This window comes from Danio rerio, chromosome 5 (assembly GCF_052040795.2).
Source record: "Danio rerio strain M-AB ecotype USA chromosome 5, GRCz13ab, whole genome shotgun sequence".
Classification (NCBI taxonomy): domain Eukaryota; kingdom Metazoa; phylum Chordata; class Actinopteri; order Cypriniformes; family Danionidae; genus Danio; species Danio rerio.
The window spans coordinates 44,970,244-44,982,733 of record NC_141025.1 but is presented as its reverse complement, the minus strand read 5'-3'; the positions used below and the strand labels follow the sequence as shown (position 1 = coordinate 44,982,733).

Genomic DNA, 12,490 nt, shown 5'->3' with positions numbered 1-12,490 from the left:
AAAGCGCAGCAATCTTGGATCTGTGTGTCTTTTTCTCCCTCTCTTCACAATTGCAGTCTTTGGAACCGCAGCAAAAAAGCGAGTGAGCAAAATCGAGCTCTTATTTACCACAAGAAGGACATGGCCAATATTGTATGGTGGGTTTGTTTCTTTGGACAGCTTTATGCTTAAGCCTGAGGTGGGGTAAGGAGTTCAGCGTCTTGAAGAAAATGCCTCCCCGTTGGGGAATCGAACCCCGGTCTTCCGCGTGACAGGCGGAGATACTGTCCACTATACTAACGAGGATCACTTATGCAAGAATGTAAACTGTTCAGCTGCACTATTATGTTGAGGGTGCCTGAGAGCAAAAGGCTGCAAGTTTCTTCCGACGAACGTCGCACTGTGGGCTTGTTTTTTTTTTGGACAGATTCATGCTGAAGCTCAAGTTTTTAAGAGGAGTTTAGCATCCTAAAAAAAGCCCCCCCTGGCAGGGAAGCGAACCCTGATCATCCGGGTGACACATGGAAATACTGTCCACTATACTAACAAAGACTAGCGTGCTTTTGGTTATGTCAAGCGTGGGTGGACACTTTCTGCCAGCAGTCTCACCAAACCGAAGCCAAGCCATTCCTCCTTAAGACAGGCAGAGTCAGACATGTAATAAAAACAACGACCGATGGGTTCAGTCCAAAGGGCAAACTGTAGCTTCTGCTGGTTATAGTCACCCTCAAAACCTTTGGCTGTTACCAAGGACTGGGCTCTAATCTGTCTGATGTCCTAATAACACAATTTTACATGGTGACATCACTGCAGCTTTGAAAATGTGGATATATTTGTCTTAACCAAAGACTGCACCTCTTTCTGTGTGACCTCATTCTGTACTGCGTAATGCTTCGATGCCTTCATTTCAACAAAGTAGGATTACGAGGCCAACGTGCCTTGCAGTCACCCTTGCCGAACATTGTGCTGTGTATGGCCAACTGCTCTGATTAAGCAGCATAGTGTTACAGCTCGAGTTTTCTTCAATTACGCACAAATCTTTCGCCTTTTACTAAGGATTTCCGTGGGGAGGAGCTATTGTGAGTTTTGTTTATTTTTGGGTGCTCTGCTATCTGCAGAGCTGCATTAAGATGTTGAATTGCAGAACGAGATGTGGAAGAGTGTTTGTGTCAGTAGATTAGCCTAGACAGAATGGTTGTTATCAATCCGGCGATCAAATGAAGTTGCTCTTAGCTCATTCTCTAAAGCGCAGCAATCTTGGATCTGTGTGTCTTTTTCTCCCTCTCTTCACAATTGCAGTCTTTGGAACCGCAGCAAAAAAGCGAGTGAGCAAAATCGAGCTCTTATTTACCACAAGAAGGACATGGCCAATATTGTATGGTGGGTTTGTTTCTTTGGACAGCTTTATGCTTAAGCCTGAGGTGGGGTAAGGAGTTCAGCGTCTTGAAGAAAATGCCTCCCCGTCGGGGAATCGAACCCCGGTCTTCCGCGTGACAGGCGGAGATACTGTCCACTATACTAACGAGGATCACTCATGCAAGAATGTAAACTGTTCAGCTGCACTATTATGTTGAGGGTGCCTGAGAGCAAAAGGCTGCAAGTTTCTTCCGACGAACGTCGCACTGTGGGCTTGTTTTTTTTTTGGACAGATTCATGCTGAAGCTCAAGTTTTTAAGAGGAGTTTAGCATCCTAAAAAAAGCCCCCCCTGGCAGGGAAGCGAACCCTGATCATCCGGGTGACACATGGAAATACTGTCCACTATACTAACAAAGACTAGTGTGCTTTTGGTTATGTCAAGCGTGGGTGGACACTTTCTGCCAGCAGTCTCACCAAACCGAAGCCAAGCCATTCCTCCTTAAGACAGGCAGAGTCAGACATGTAATAAAAACAACGACCGATGGGTTCAGTTCAAAGGGCAAACTGTAGCTTCTGCTGGTTATAGTCACCCTCAAAACCTTTGGCTGTTACCAAGGACTGGGCTCTAATCTGTCTGATGTCCTAATAACACAATTTTACATGGTGACATCACTGCAGCTTTGAAAATGTGGATATATTTGTCTTAACCAAAGACTGCACCTCTTTCTGTGTGAGCTCATTCTGTACTGCGTAATGCTTCGATGCCTTCATTTCAACAAAGTAGGATTACGAGGCCAACGTGCCTTGCAGTCACCCTTGCCGAACATTGTGCTGTGTATGGCCAACTGCTCTGATTAAGCAGCATAGTGTTACAGCTCGAGTTTCTCTTCAATCACGCACAAATCTTTCGCCTTTTACTAAAGATTTCCGTGGGGAGGAACTATTGTGAGTTTTGTTTATTTTTGGGTGCTCTGCTATCTGCAGAGCTGCATTAAGATGTTGAATTGCAGAACGAGATGTGGAAGAGTGTTTGTGTCAGTAGATTAGCCTAGACAGAATGGTTGTTATCAATCCGGCGATCAAATGAAGTTGCTCTTAGCTCATTCTCTAAAGCGCAGCAATCTTGGATCTGTGTGTCTTTTTCTCCCTCTCTTCACAATTGCAGTCTTTGGAACCGCAGCAAAAAAGCGAGTGAGCAAAATCGAGCTCTTTTTTACCACAAGAAGGACATGGCCAATATTGAATGGTGGGTTTGTTTCTTTGGACAGCTTTATGCTTAAGCCTGAGGTGGGGTAAGGAGTTCAGCGTCTTAAAGAAAATGCCTCCCCATCGGGGAATCGAACCCCGGTCTTCCGCGTGACAGGCGTAGATACTGTCCACTATACTAACGAGGATCACTTATGCAAGAATGTAAACTGTTCAGCTGCACTATTATGTTGAGGGTGCCTGAGAGCAAAAGGCTGCAAGTTTCTTCCGACGAACGTCGCACTGTGGGCTTGTTTTTTTTTTGGACAGATTCATGCTGAAAGCTCAAGTTTTTAAGAGGAGTTTAGCATCCTAAAAAAAGCACCCCCTGGCAGGGAAGCGAACCCTGATCATCTGGGTGACACATGGAAATACTGACCACTATACTAACAAAGACTAGCGTGCTATTGGATATGTTAAGCGTGGGTGGACACTTTCTGCCAGCAGTCTCACCAAACCGAAGCCAAGCCATTTTTCCTTAAGACAGGCAGAGTCAGACATGTAATAAAAACAACGACCGATGGGTTCAGTCCAAAGAGCAAACTGTAGCTTCTGCTGGTTATAGTCACCCTCAAAACCTTTGGCTGTTACCAAGGACTGGGCTCTAATCTGTCTGATGTCCTAATAACACAATTTTACATGGTGACATCACTGCAGCTTTGAAAATGTGGATATATTTGTCTTAACCAAAGACTGCACCTCTTTCTGTGTGAGCTCATTCTGTACTGCGTAATGCTTCGATGCCTTCATTTCAACAAAGTAGGATTACGAGGCCAACGTGCCTTGCAGTCACCCTTGCCGAACATTGTGCTGTGTCAGGCCTAGTGCTCTGATTAAGCAGCATAGTGTTACAGCTCGAGTTTCTCTTCAATCACGCACAAATCTTTCGCCTTTTACTAAAGATTTCTGTGGGGAGGAACTATTGTGAGTTTTGTTTATTTTTGGGTGCTCTGCTATCTGCAGAGCTGCATTAAGATGTTGAATTGCAGAACGAGATGTGGAAGAGTGTTTGTGTCAGTAGATTAGCCTAAACAGAATGGTTGTTATCAATCCGGTGATCAAATGAAGTTGCTCTTAGCTCATTCTCTAAAGCGCAGCAATCTTGGATCTGTGTGTCTTTTTCTCCCTCTCTTCACAATTGCAGTCTTTGGAACCGCAGCAAAAAAGCGAGTGAGCAAAATCGAGCTCTTATTTACCACAAGAAGGACATGGCCAATATTGTATGGTGGGTTTGTTTCTTTGGACAGCTTTATGCTTAAGCCTGAGGTGGGGTAAGGAGTTCAGCGTCTTGAAGAAAATGCCTCCCCGTCGGGGAATCGAACCCCGGTCTTCCGCGTGACAGGCGGAGATACTGTCCACTATACTAACGAGGATCACTTATGCAAGAATGTAAACTGTTCAGCTGCACTATTATGTTGAGGGTGCCTGAGAGCAAAAGGCTGCAAGTTTCTTCCGACGAACGTCGCACTGTGGGCTTGTTTTTTTTTTTGGACAGATTCATGCTGAAGCTCAAGTTTTTAAGAGGAGTTTAGCATCCTAAAAAAAGCCCCCCTGGCAGGGAAGCGAACCCTGATCATCCGGGTAACACATGGAAATACTGTCCACTATACTAACAAAGACTAGCGTGCTTTTGGTTATGTCAAGCGTGGGTGGACACTTTCTGCCAGCAGTCTCACCAAACCGAAGCCAAGCCATTCCTCCTTAAGACAGGCAGAGTCAGACATGTAATAAAAACAACGACCGATGGGTTCACACCAAAGGGCAAACTGTAGCTTCTGCTGGTTATAGTCACCCTCAAAACCTTTGGCTGTTACCAAGGACTGGGCTCTAATCTGTCTGATGTCCTAATAACACAATTTTACATGGTGACATCACTGCAGCTTTGAAAATGTGGATATATTTGTCTTAACCAAAGACTGCACCTCTTTCTGTGTGAGCTCATTCTGTACTGCGTAATGCTTCGATGCCTTCATTTCAACAAAGTAGGATTACGAGGCCAACGTGCCTTGCAGTCACCCTTGCCGAACATTGTGCTGTGTATGGCCAACTGCTCTGATTAAGCAGCATAGTGTTACAGCTCGAGTTTCTCTTCAATCACGCACAAATCTTTCGCCTTTTACTAAAGATTTCCGTGGGGAGGAACTATTGTGAGTTTTGTTTATTTTTGGGTGCTCTGCTATCTGCAGAGCTGCATTAAGATGTTGAATTGCAGAACGAGATGTGGAAGAGTGTTTGTGTCAGTAGATTAGCCTAGACAGAATGGTTGTTATCAATCCGGTGATCAAATGAAGTTGCTCTTAGCTCATTCTCTAAAGCGCAGCAATCTTGGATCTGTGTGTCTTTTTCTCCCTCTCTTCACAATTGCAGTCTTTGGAACCGCAGCAAAAAAGCGAGTGAGCAAAATCGAGCTCTTTTTTACCACAAGAAGGACATGGCCAATATTGAATGGTGGGTTTGTTTCTTTGGACAGCTTTATGCTTAAGCCTGAGGTGGGGTAAGGAGTTCAGCGTCTTGAAGAAAATGCCTCCCCATCGGGGAATCGAACCCCGGTCTTCCGCGTGACAGGCGTAGATACTGTCCACTATACTAACGAGGATCACTTATGCAAGAATGTAAACTGTTCAGCTGCACTATTATGTTGAGGGTGCCTGAGAGCAAAAGGCTGCAAGTTTCTTCCGACGAACGTCGCACTGTGGGCTTGTTTTTTTTTTGGACAGATTCATGCTGAAGCTCAAGTTTTTAAGAGGAGTTTAGCATCCTAAAAAAAGCCCCCCCTGGCAGGGAAGCGAACCCTGATCATCCGGGTGACACATGGAAATACTGTCCACTATACTAACAAAGACTAGCGTGCTTTTGGTTATGTCAAGCGTGGGTGGACACTTTCTGCCAGCAGTCTCACCAAACCGAAGCCAAGCCATTCCTCCTTAAGACAGGCAGAGTCAGACATGTAATAAAAACAACGACCGATGGGTTCAGTCCAAAGGGCAAACTGTAGCTTCTGCTGGTTATAGTCACCCTCAAAACCTTTGGCTGTTACCAAGGACTGGGCTCTAATCTGTCTGATGTCCTAATAACACAATTTTACATGGTGACATCACTGCAGCTTTGAAAATGTGGATATATTTGTCTTAACCAAAGACTGCACCTCTTTCTGTGTGAGCTCATTCTGTACTGCGTAATGCTTCGATGCCTTCATTTCAACAAAGTAGGATTACGAGGCCAACGTGCCTTGCAGTCACCCTTGCCGAACATTGTGCTGTGTATGGCCAACTGCTCTGATTAAGCAGCATAGTGTTACAGCTTGAGTTTCTCTTCAATCACGCTCAAATCTTTCGCCTTTTACTAAAGATTTCCGTGGGGAGGAACTATTGTGAGTTTTGTTTATTATTGGGTGCTCTGCTATCTGCAGAGCTGCATTAAGATGTTGAATTGCAGAACGAGATGTGGAAGAGTGTTTGTGTCAGTAGATTAGCCTAGACAGAATGGTTGTTATCAATCCGGCGATCAAATGAAGTTGCTCTTAGCTCATTCTCTAAAGCGCAGCAATCTTGGATCTGTGTGTCTTTTTCTCCCTCTCTTCACAATTGCAATCTTTGGAACCGCAGCAAAAAAGCGAGTGAGCAAAATCGAGCTCTTTTTTACCACAAGAAGGACATGGCCAATATTGAATGGTGGGTTTGTTTCTTTGGACAGCTTTATGCTCAAGCCTGAGGTGGGGTAAGGAGTTCAGCGTCTTGAAGAAAATGCCTCCCCGTCGGGGAATCGAACCCCGGTCTTACGCGTGACAGGCGGAGATACTGTCCACTATACTAACGAGGATCACTTATGCATGAATGTAAACTGTTCAGCTGCACTATTATGTTGAGGGTGCCTGAGAACAAAAGGCTGCAAGTTTCTTCCGACGAACGTCGCACTGTGGGCTTGTTTTTTTGGACAGATTCATGCTGAAGCTCAAGTTTTTGAGAGGAGTTTAGCATCCTAAAAAAAGCACCCCCTGGCAGGGAAGCGAACCCTGATCATCTGGGTGACACATGGAAATACTGACCACTATACTAACAAAGACTAGCGTGCTATTGGATATGTTAAGCGTGGGTGGACACTTTCTGCCAGCAGTCTCACCAAACCGAAGCCAAGCCATTTTTCCTTAAGACAGGCAGAGTCAGACATGTAATAAAAACAACGACCGATGGGTTCAGTCCAAAGAGCAAACTGTAGCTTCTGCTGGTTATAGTCACCCTCAAAACCTTTGGCTGTTACCAAGGACTGGGCTCTAATCTGTCTGATGTCCTAATAACACAATTTTACATGGTGACATCACTGCAGCTTTGAAAATGTGGATATATTTGTCTTAACCAAAGACTGCACCTCTTTCTGTGTGAGCTCATTCTGTACTGCGTAATGCTTCGATGCCTTCATTTCAACAAAGTAGGATTACGAGGCCAACGTGCCTTGCAGTCACCCTTGCCGAACATTGTGCTGTGTCAGGCCTACTGCTCTGATTAAGCAGCATAGTGTTACAGCTCGAGTTTCTCTTCAATCACGCACAAATCTTTCGCCTTTTACTAAAGATTTCTGTGGGGAGGAACTATTGTGAGTTTTGTTTATTTTTGGGTGCTCTGCTATCTGCAGAGCTGCATTAAGATGTTGAATTGCAGAACGAGATGTGGAAGAGTGTTTGTGTCAGTAGATTAGCCTAGACAGAATGGTTGTTATCAATCCGGTGATCAAATGAAGTTGCTCTTAGCTCATTCTCTAAAGCGCAGCAATCTTGGATCTGTGTGTCTTTTTCTCCCTCTCTTCACAATTGCAGTCTTTGGAACCGCAGCAAAAAAGCGAGTGAGCAAAATCGAGCTCTTATTTACCACAAGAAGGACATGGCCAATATTGTATGGTGGGTTTGTTTCTTTGGACAGCTTTATGCTTAAGCCTGAGGTGGGGTAAGGAGTTCAGCGTCTTGAAGAAAATGCCTCCCCGTCGGGGAATCGAACCCCGGTCTTCCGCGTGACAGGCGGAGATACTGTCCACTATACTAACGAGGATCACTTATGCAAGAATGTAAACTGTTCAGCTGCACTATTATGTTGAGGGTGCCTGAGAGCAAAAGGCTGCAAGTTTCTTCCGACGAACGTCGCACTGTGGGCTTGTTTTTTTTTTTGGACAGATTCATGCTGAAGCTCAAGTTTTTAAGAGGAGTTTAGCATCCTAAAAAAAGCCCCCCCTGGCAGGGAAGCGAACCCTGATCATCCGGGTGACACATGGAAATACTGTCCACTATACTAACAAAGACTAGCGTGCTTTTGGTTATGTCAAGCGTGGGTGGACACTTTCTGCCAGCAGTCTCACCAAACCGAAGCCAAGCCATTCCTCCTTAAGACAGGCAGAGTCAGACATGTAATAAAAACAACGACCGATGGGTTCAGTCCAAAGGGCAAACTGTAGCTTCTGCTGGTTATAGTCACCCTCAAAACCTTTGGCTGTTACCAAGGACTGGGCTCTAATCTGTCTGATGTCCTAATAACACAATTTTACATGGTGACATCACTGCAGCTTTGAAAATGTGGATATATTTGTCTTAACCAAAGACTGCACCTCTTTCTGTGTGAGCTCATTCTGTACTGCGTAATGCTTCGATGCCTTCATTTCAACAAAGTAGGATTACGAGGCCAACGTGCCTTGCAGTCACCCTTGCCGAACATTGTGCTGTGTATGGCCAACTGCTCTGATTAAGCAGCATAGTGTTACAGCTCGAGTTTCTCTTCAATCACGCACAAATCTTTCGCCTTTTACTAAAGATTTCCGTGGGGAGGAACTATTGTGAGTTTTGTTTATTTTTGGGTGCTCTGCTATCTGCAGAGCTGCATTAAGATGTTGAATTGCAGAACGAGATGTGGAAGAGTGTTTGTGTCAGTAGATTAGCCTAGACAGAATGGTTGTTATCAATCCGGTGATCAAATGAAGTTGCTCTTAGCTCATTCTCTAAAGCGCAGCAATCTTGGATCTGTGTGTCTTTTTCTCCCTCTCTTCACAATTGCAGTCTTTGGAACCGCAGCAAAAAAGCGAGTGAGCAAAATCGAGCTCTTTTTTACCACAAGAAGGACATGGCCAATATTGAATGGTGGGTTTGTTTCTTTGGACAGCTTTATGCTTAAGCCTGAGGTGGGGTAAGGAGTTCAGCGTCTTGAAGAAAATGCCTCCCCATCGGGGAATCGAACCCCGGTCTTCCGCGTGACAGGCGTAGATACTGTCCACTATACTAACGAGGATCACTTATGCAAGAATGTAAACTGTTCAGCTGCACTATTATGTTGAGGGTGCCTGAGAGCAAAAGGCTGCAAGTTTCTTCCGACGAACGTCGCACTGTGGGCTTGTTTTTTTTTTGGACAGATTCATGCTGAAGCTCAAGTTTTTAAGAGGAGTTTAGCATCCTAAAAAAAGCCCCCCCTGGCAGGGAAGCGAACCCTGATCATCCGGGTGACACATGGAAATACTGTCCACTATACTAACAAAGACTAGCGTGCTTTTGGTTATGTCAAGCGTGGGTGGACACTTTCTGCCAGCAGTCTCACCAAACCGAAGCCAAGCCATTCCTCCTTAAGACAGGCAGAGTCAGACATGTAATAAAAACAACGACCAATGGGTTCAGTCTAAAGGGCAAACTGTAGCTTCTGCTGGTTATAGTCACCCTCAAAACCTTTGGCTGTTACCAAGGACTGGGCTCTAATCTGTCTGATGTCCTAATAACACAATTTTACATGGTGACATCACTGCAGCTTTGAAAATGTGGATATATTTGTCTTAACCAAAGACTGCACCTCTTTCTGTGTGAGCTCATTCTGTACTGCGTAATGCTTCGATGCCTTCATTTCAACAAAGTAGGATTACGAGGCCAACGTGCCTTGCAGTCACCCTTGCCGAACATTGTGCTGTGTATGGCCAACTGCTCTGATTAAGCAGCATAGTGTTACAGCTTGAGTTTCTCTTCAATCACGCACAAATCTTTCGCCTTTTACTAAAGATTTCCGTGGGGAGGAACTATTGTGAGTTTTGTTTATTTTTGGGTGCTCTGCTATCTGCAGAGCTGCATTAAGATGTTGAATTGCAGAACGAGATGTGGAAGAGTGTTTGTGTCAGTAGATTAGTCTAGACTGAATGGTTGTTATCAATCCGGCGATCAAATGAAGTTGCTCTTAGCTCATTCTCTAAAGCGCAGCAATCTTGGATCTGTGTGTCTTTTTCTCCCTCTCTTCACAATTGCAGTCTTTGGAACCGCAGCAAAAAAGCGAGTGAGCAAAATCGAGCTCTTATTTACCACAAGAAGTACATGGCCAATATTGTATGGTGGGTTTGTTTCTTTGGACAGCTTTATGCTTAAGCCTGAGGTGGGGTAAGGAGTTCAGCGTCTTGAAGAAAATGCCTCCCCGTCGGGGAATCGAACCCCGGTCTTCCGCGTGACAGGCGGAGATACTGTCCACTATACTAACAAGGATCACTTATGCAAGAATGTAAACTGTTCAGCTGCACTATTATGTTGAGGGTGCCTGAGAGCAAAAGGCTGCAAGTTTCTTCCGACGAACGTCGCACTGTGGGCTTGTTTTTTTTTTGGACAGATTCATGCTGAAGCTCAAGTTTTTAAGAGGAGTTTAGCATCCTAAAAAAAGCCCCCCCTGGCAGGGAAGCGAACCCTGATCATCCGGGTGACACATGGAAATACTGTCCACTATACTAACAAAGACTAGCGTGCTTTTGGTTATGTCAAGCGTGGGTGGACACTTTCTGCCAGCAGTCTCACCAAACCGAAGCCAAGCCATTCCTCCTTAAGACAGGCAGAGTCAGACATGTAATAAAAACAACGACCGATGGGTTCAGTCTAAAGGGCAAACTGTAGCTTCTGCTGGTTATAGTCACCCTCAAAACCTTTGGCTGTTACCAAGGACTGGGCTCTAATCTGTCTGATGTCCTAATAACACAATTTTACATGGTGACATCACTGCAGCTTTGAAAATGTGGATATATTTGTCTTAACCAAAGACTGCACCTCTTTCTGTGTGAGCTCATTCTGTACTGCGTAATGCTTCGATGCCTTCATTTCAACAAAGTAGGATTACGAGGCCAACGTGCCTTGCAGTCACCCTTGCCGAACATTGTGCTGTGTATGGCCAACTGCTCTGATTAAGCAGCATAGTGTTACAGCTTGAGTTTCTCTTCAATCACGCACAAATCTTTCGCCTTTTACTAAAGATTTCCGTGGGGAGGAACTATTGTGAGTTTTGTTTATTTTTGGGTGCTCTGCTATCTGCAGAGCTGCATTAAGATGTTGAATTGCAGAACGAGATGTGGAAGAGTGTTTGTGTCAGTAGATTAGTCTAGACTGAATGGTTGTTATCAATCCGGCGATCAAATGAAGTTGCTCTTAGCTCATTCTCTAAAGCGCAGCAATCTTGGATCTGTGTGTCTTTTTCTCCCTCTCTTCACAATTGCAGTCTTTGGAACCGCAGCAAAAAAGCGAGTGAGCAAAATCGAGCTCTTATTTACCACAAGAAGTACATGGCCAATATTGTATGGTGGGTTTGTTTCTTTGGACAGCTTTATGCTTAAGCCTGAGGTGGGGTAAGGAGTTCAGCGTCTTGAAGAAAATGCCTCCCCGTCGGGGAATCGAACCCCGGTCTTCCGCGTGACAGGCGGAGATACTGTCCACTATACTAACAAGGATCACTTATGCAAGAATGTAAACTGTTCAGCTGCACTATTATGTTGAGGGTGCCTGAGAGCAAAAGGCTGCAAGTTTCTTCCGACGAACGTCGCACTGTGGGCTTGTTTTTTTTTTGGACAGATTCATGCTGAAGCTCAAGTTTTTAAGAGGAGTTTAGCATCCTAAAAAAAGCCCCCCCTGGCAGGGAAGCGAACCCTGATCATCCGGGTGACACATGGAAATACTGTCCACTATACTAACAAAGACTAGCGTGCTTTTGGTTATGTCAAGCGTGGGTGGACACTTTCTGCCAGCAGTCTCACCAAACCGAAGCCAAGCCATTCCTCCTTAAGACAGGCAGAGTCAGACATGTAATAAAAACAACGACCGATGGGTTCAGTCCAAAGGGCAAACTGTAGCTTCTGCTGGTTATAGTCACCCTCAAAACCTTTGGCTGTTACCAAGGACTGGGCTCTAATCTGTCTGATGTCCTAATAACACAATTTTACATGGTGACATCACTGCAGCTTTGAAAATGTGGATATATTTGTCTTAACCAAAGACTGCACCTCTTTCTGTGTGACCTCATTCTGTACTGCGTAATGCTTCGATGCCTTCATTTCAACAAAGTAGGATTACGAGGCCAACGTGCCTTGCAGTCACCCTTGCCGAACATTGTGCTGTGTATGGCCAACTGCTCTGATTAAGCAGCATAGTGTTACAGCTTGAGTTTCTCTTCAATCACGCACAAATCTTTCGCCTTTTACTAAAGATTTCCGTGGGGAGGAACTATTGTGAGTTTTGTTTATTTTTGGGTGCTCTGCTATCTGCAGAGCTGCATTAAGATGTTGAATTGCAGAACGAGATGTGGAAGAGTGTTTGTGTCAGTAGATTAGTCTAGACTGAATGGTTGTTATCAATCCGGCGATCAAATGAAGTTGCTCTTAGCTCATTCTCTAAAGCGCAGCAATCTTGGATCTGTGTGTCTTTTTCTCCCTCTCTTCACAATTGCAGTCTTTGGAACCGCAGCAAAAAAGCGAGTGAGCAAAATCGAGCTCTTTTTTACCACAAGAAGGACATGGCCAATATTGTATGGTGGGTTTGTTTCTTTGGAAAGCTTTATGCTTAAGCCTGAGGTGGGGTAAGGAGTTCAGCGTCTTGAAGAAAATGCCTCCCCGTCGGGAATCGAACCCCGGTCTTCCGCGTGACAGGCGGAGATA

The 12,490-nt window shown here is 44.9% G+C and overlaps 1 long non-coding RNA gene and 13 other non-coding genes across 14 annotated transcripts in view; 11 read left to right on the top strand and 3 right to left on the bottom strand.

Annotated features, from left to right (window-relative positions):
- LOC148679708 (uncharacterized) overlaps window positions 1-12,490 on the top strand; it is an 890,299-nt gene that overhangs the window by 72,705 nt on the left and 805,104 nt on the right. The window lies entirely within an intron of this gene.
- LOC147844259 (U5 spliceosomal RNA) lies at window positions 987-1,101 on the top strand. The gene has a single exon (XR_015492391.1). It is a non-coding gene; the product is annotated as a U5 spliceosomal RNA (small nuclear RNA).
- trnad-guc (transfer RNA aspartic acid (anticodon GUC)) lies at window positions 1,436-1,507 on the bottom strand. Its single transcript has one exon. It is a non-coding gene; the product is annotated as a tRNA-Asp (tRNA).
- Window positions 2,209-2,324, top strand: LOC147844257 (U5 spliceosomal RNA). Its single transcript, XR_015492287.1, has one exon. It is a non-coding gene; the product is annotated as a U5 spliceosomal RNA (small nuclear RNA).
- LOC147844256 (U5 spliceosomal RNA) lies at window positions 3,433-3,548 on the top strand. Its single transcript, XR_015492369.1, has one exon. It is a non-coding gene; the product is annotated as a U5 spliceosomal RNA (small nuclear RNA).
- On the bottom strand, window positions 3,883-3,954 carry trnad-guc (transfer RNA aspartic acid (anticodon GUC)). The gene has a single exon. It is a non-coding gene; the product is annotated as a tRNA-Asp (tRNA).
- On the top strand, window positions 4,656-4,771 carry LOC147844254 (U5 spliceosomal RNA). Its single transcript, XR_015492286.1, has one exon. It is a non-coding gene; the product is annotated as a U5 spliceosomal RNA (small nuclear RNA).
- LOC147844253 (U5 spliceosomal RNA) lies at window positions 5,879-5,994 on the top strand. The gene has a single exon (XR_015492386.1). It is a non-coding gene; the product is annotated as a U5 spliceosomal RNA (small nuclear RNA).
- Window positions 7,099-7,214, top strand: LOC147844252 (U5 spliceosomal RNA). The gene has a single exon (XR_015492367.1). It is a non-coding gene; the product is annotated as a U5 spliceosomal RNA (small nuclear RNA).
- On the bottom strand, window positions 7,549-7,620 carry trnad-guc (transfer RNA aspartic acid (anticodon GUC)). The gene has a single exon. It is a non-coding gene; the product is annotated as a tRNA-Asp (tRNA).
- LOC147844250 (U5 spliceosomal RNA) lies at window positions 8,323-8,438 on the top strand. The gene has a single exon (XR_015492285.1). It is a non-coding gene; the product is annotated as a U5 spliceosomal RNA (small nuclear RNA).
- Window positions 9,546-9,661, top strand: LOC147844249 (U5 spliceosomal RNA). Its single transcript, XR_015492350.1, has one exon. It is a non-coding gene; the product is annotated as a U5 spliceosomal RNA (small nuclear RNA).
- LOC147844248 (U5 spliceosomal RNA) lies at window positions 10,769-10,884 on the top strand. The gene has a single exon (XR_015492349.1). It is a non-coding gene; the product is annotated as a U5 spliceosomal RNA (small nuclear RNA).
- LOC147844247 (U5 spliceosomal RNA) lies at window positions 11,992-12,107 on the top strand. The gene has a single exon (XR_015492348.1). It is a non-coding gene; the product is annotated as a U5 spliceosomal RNA (small nuclear RNA).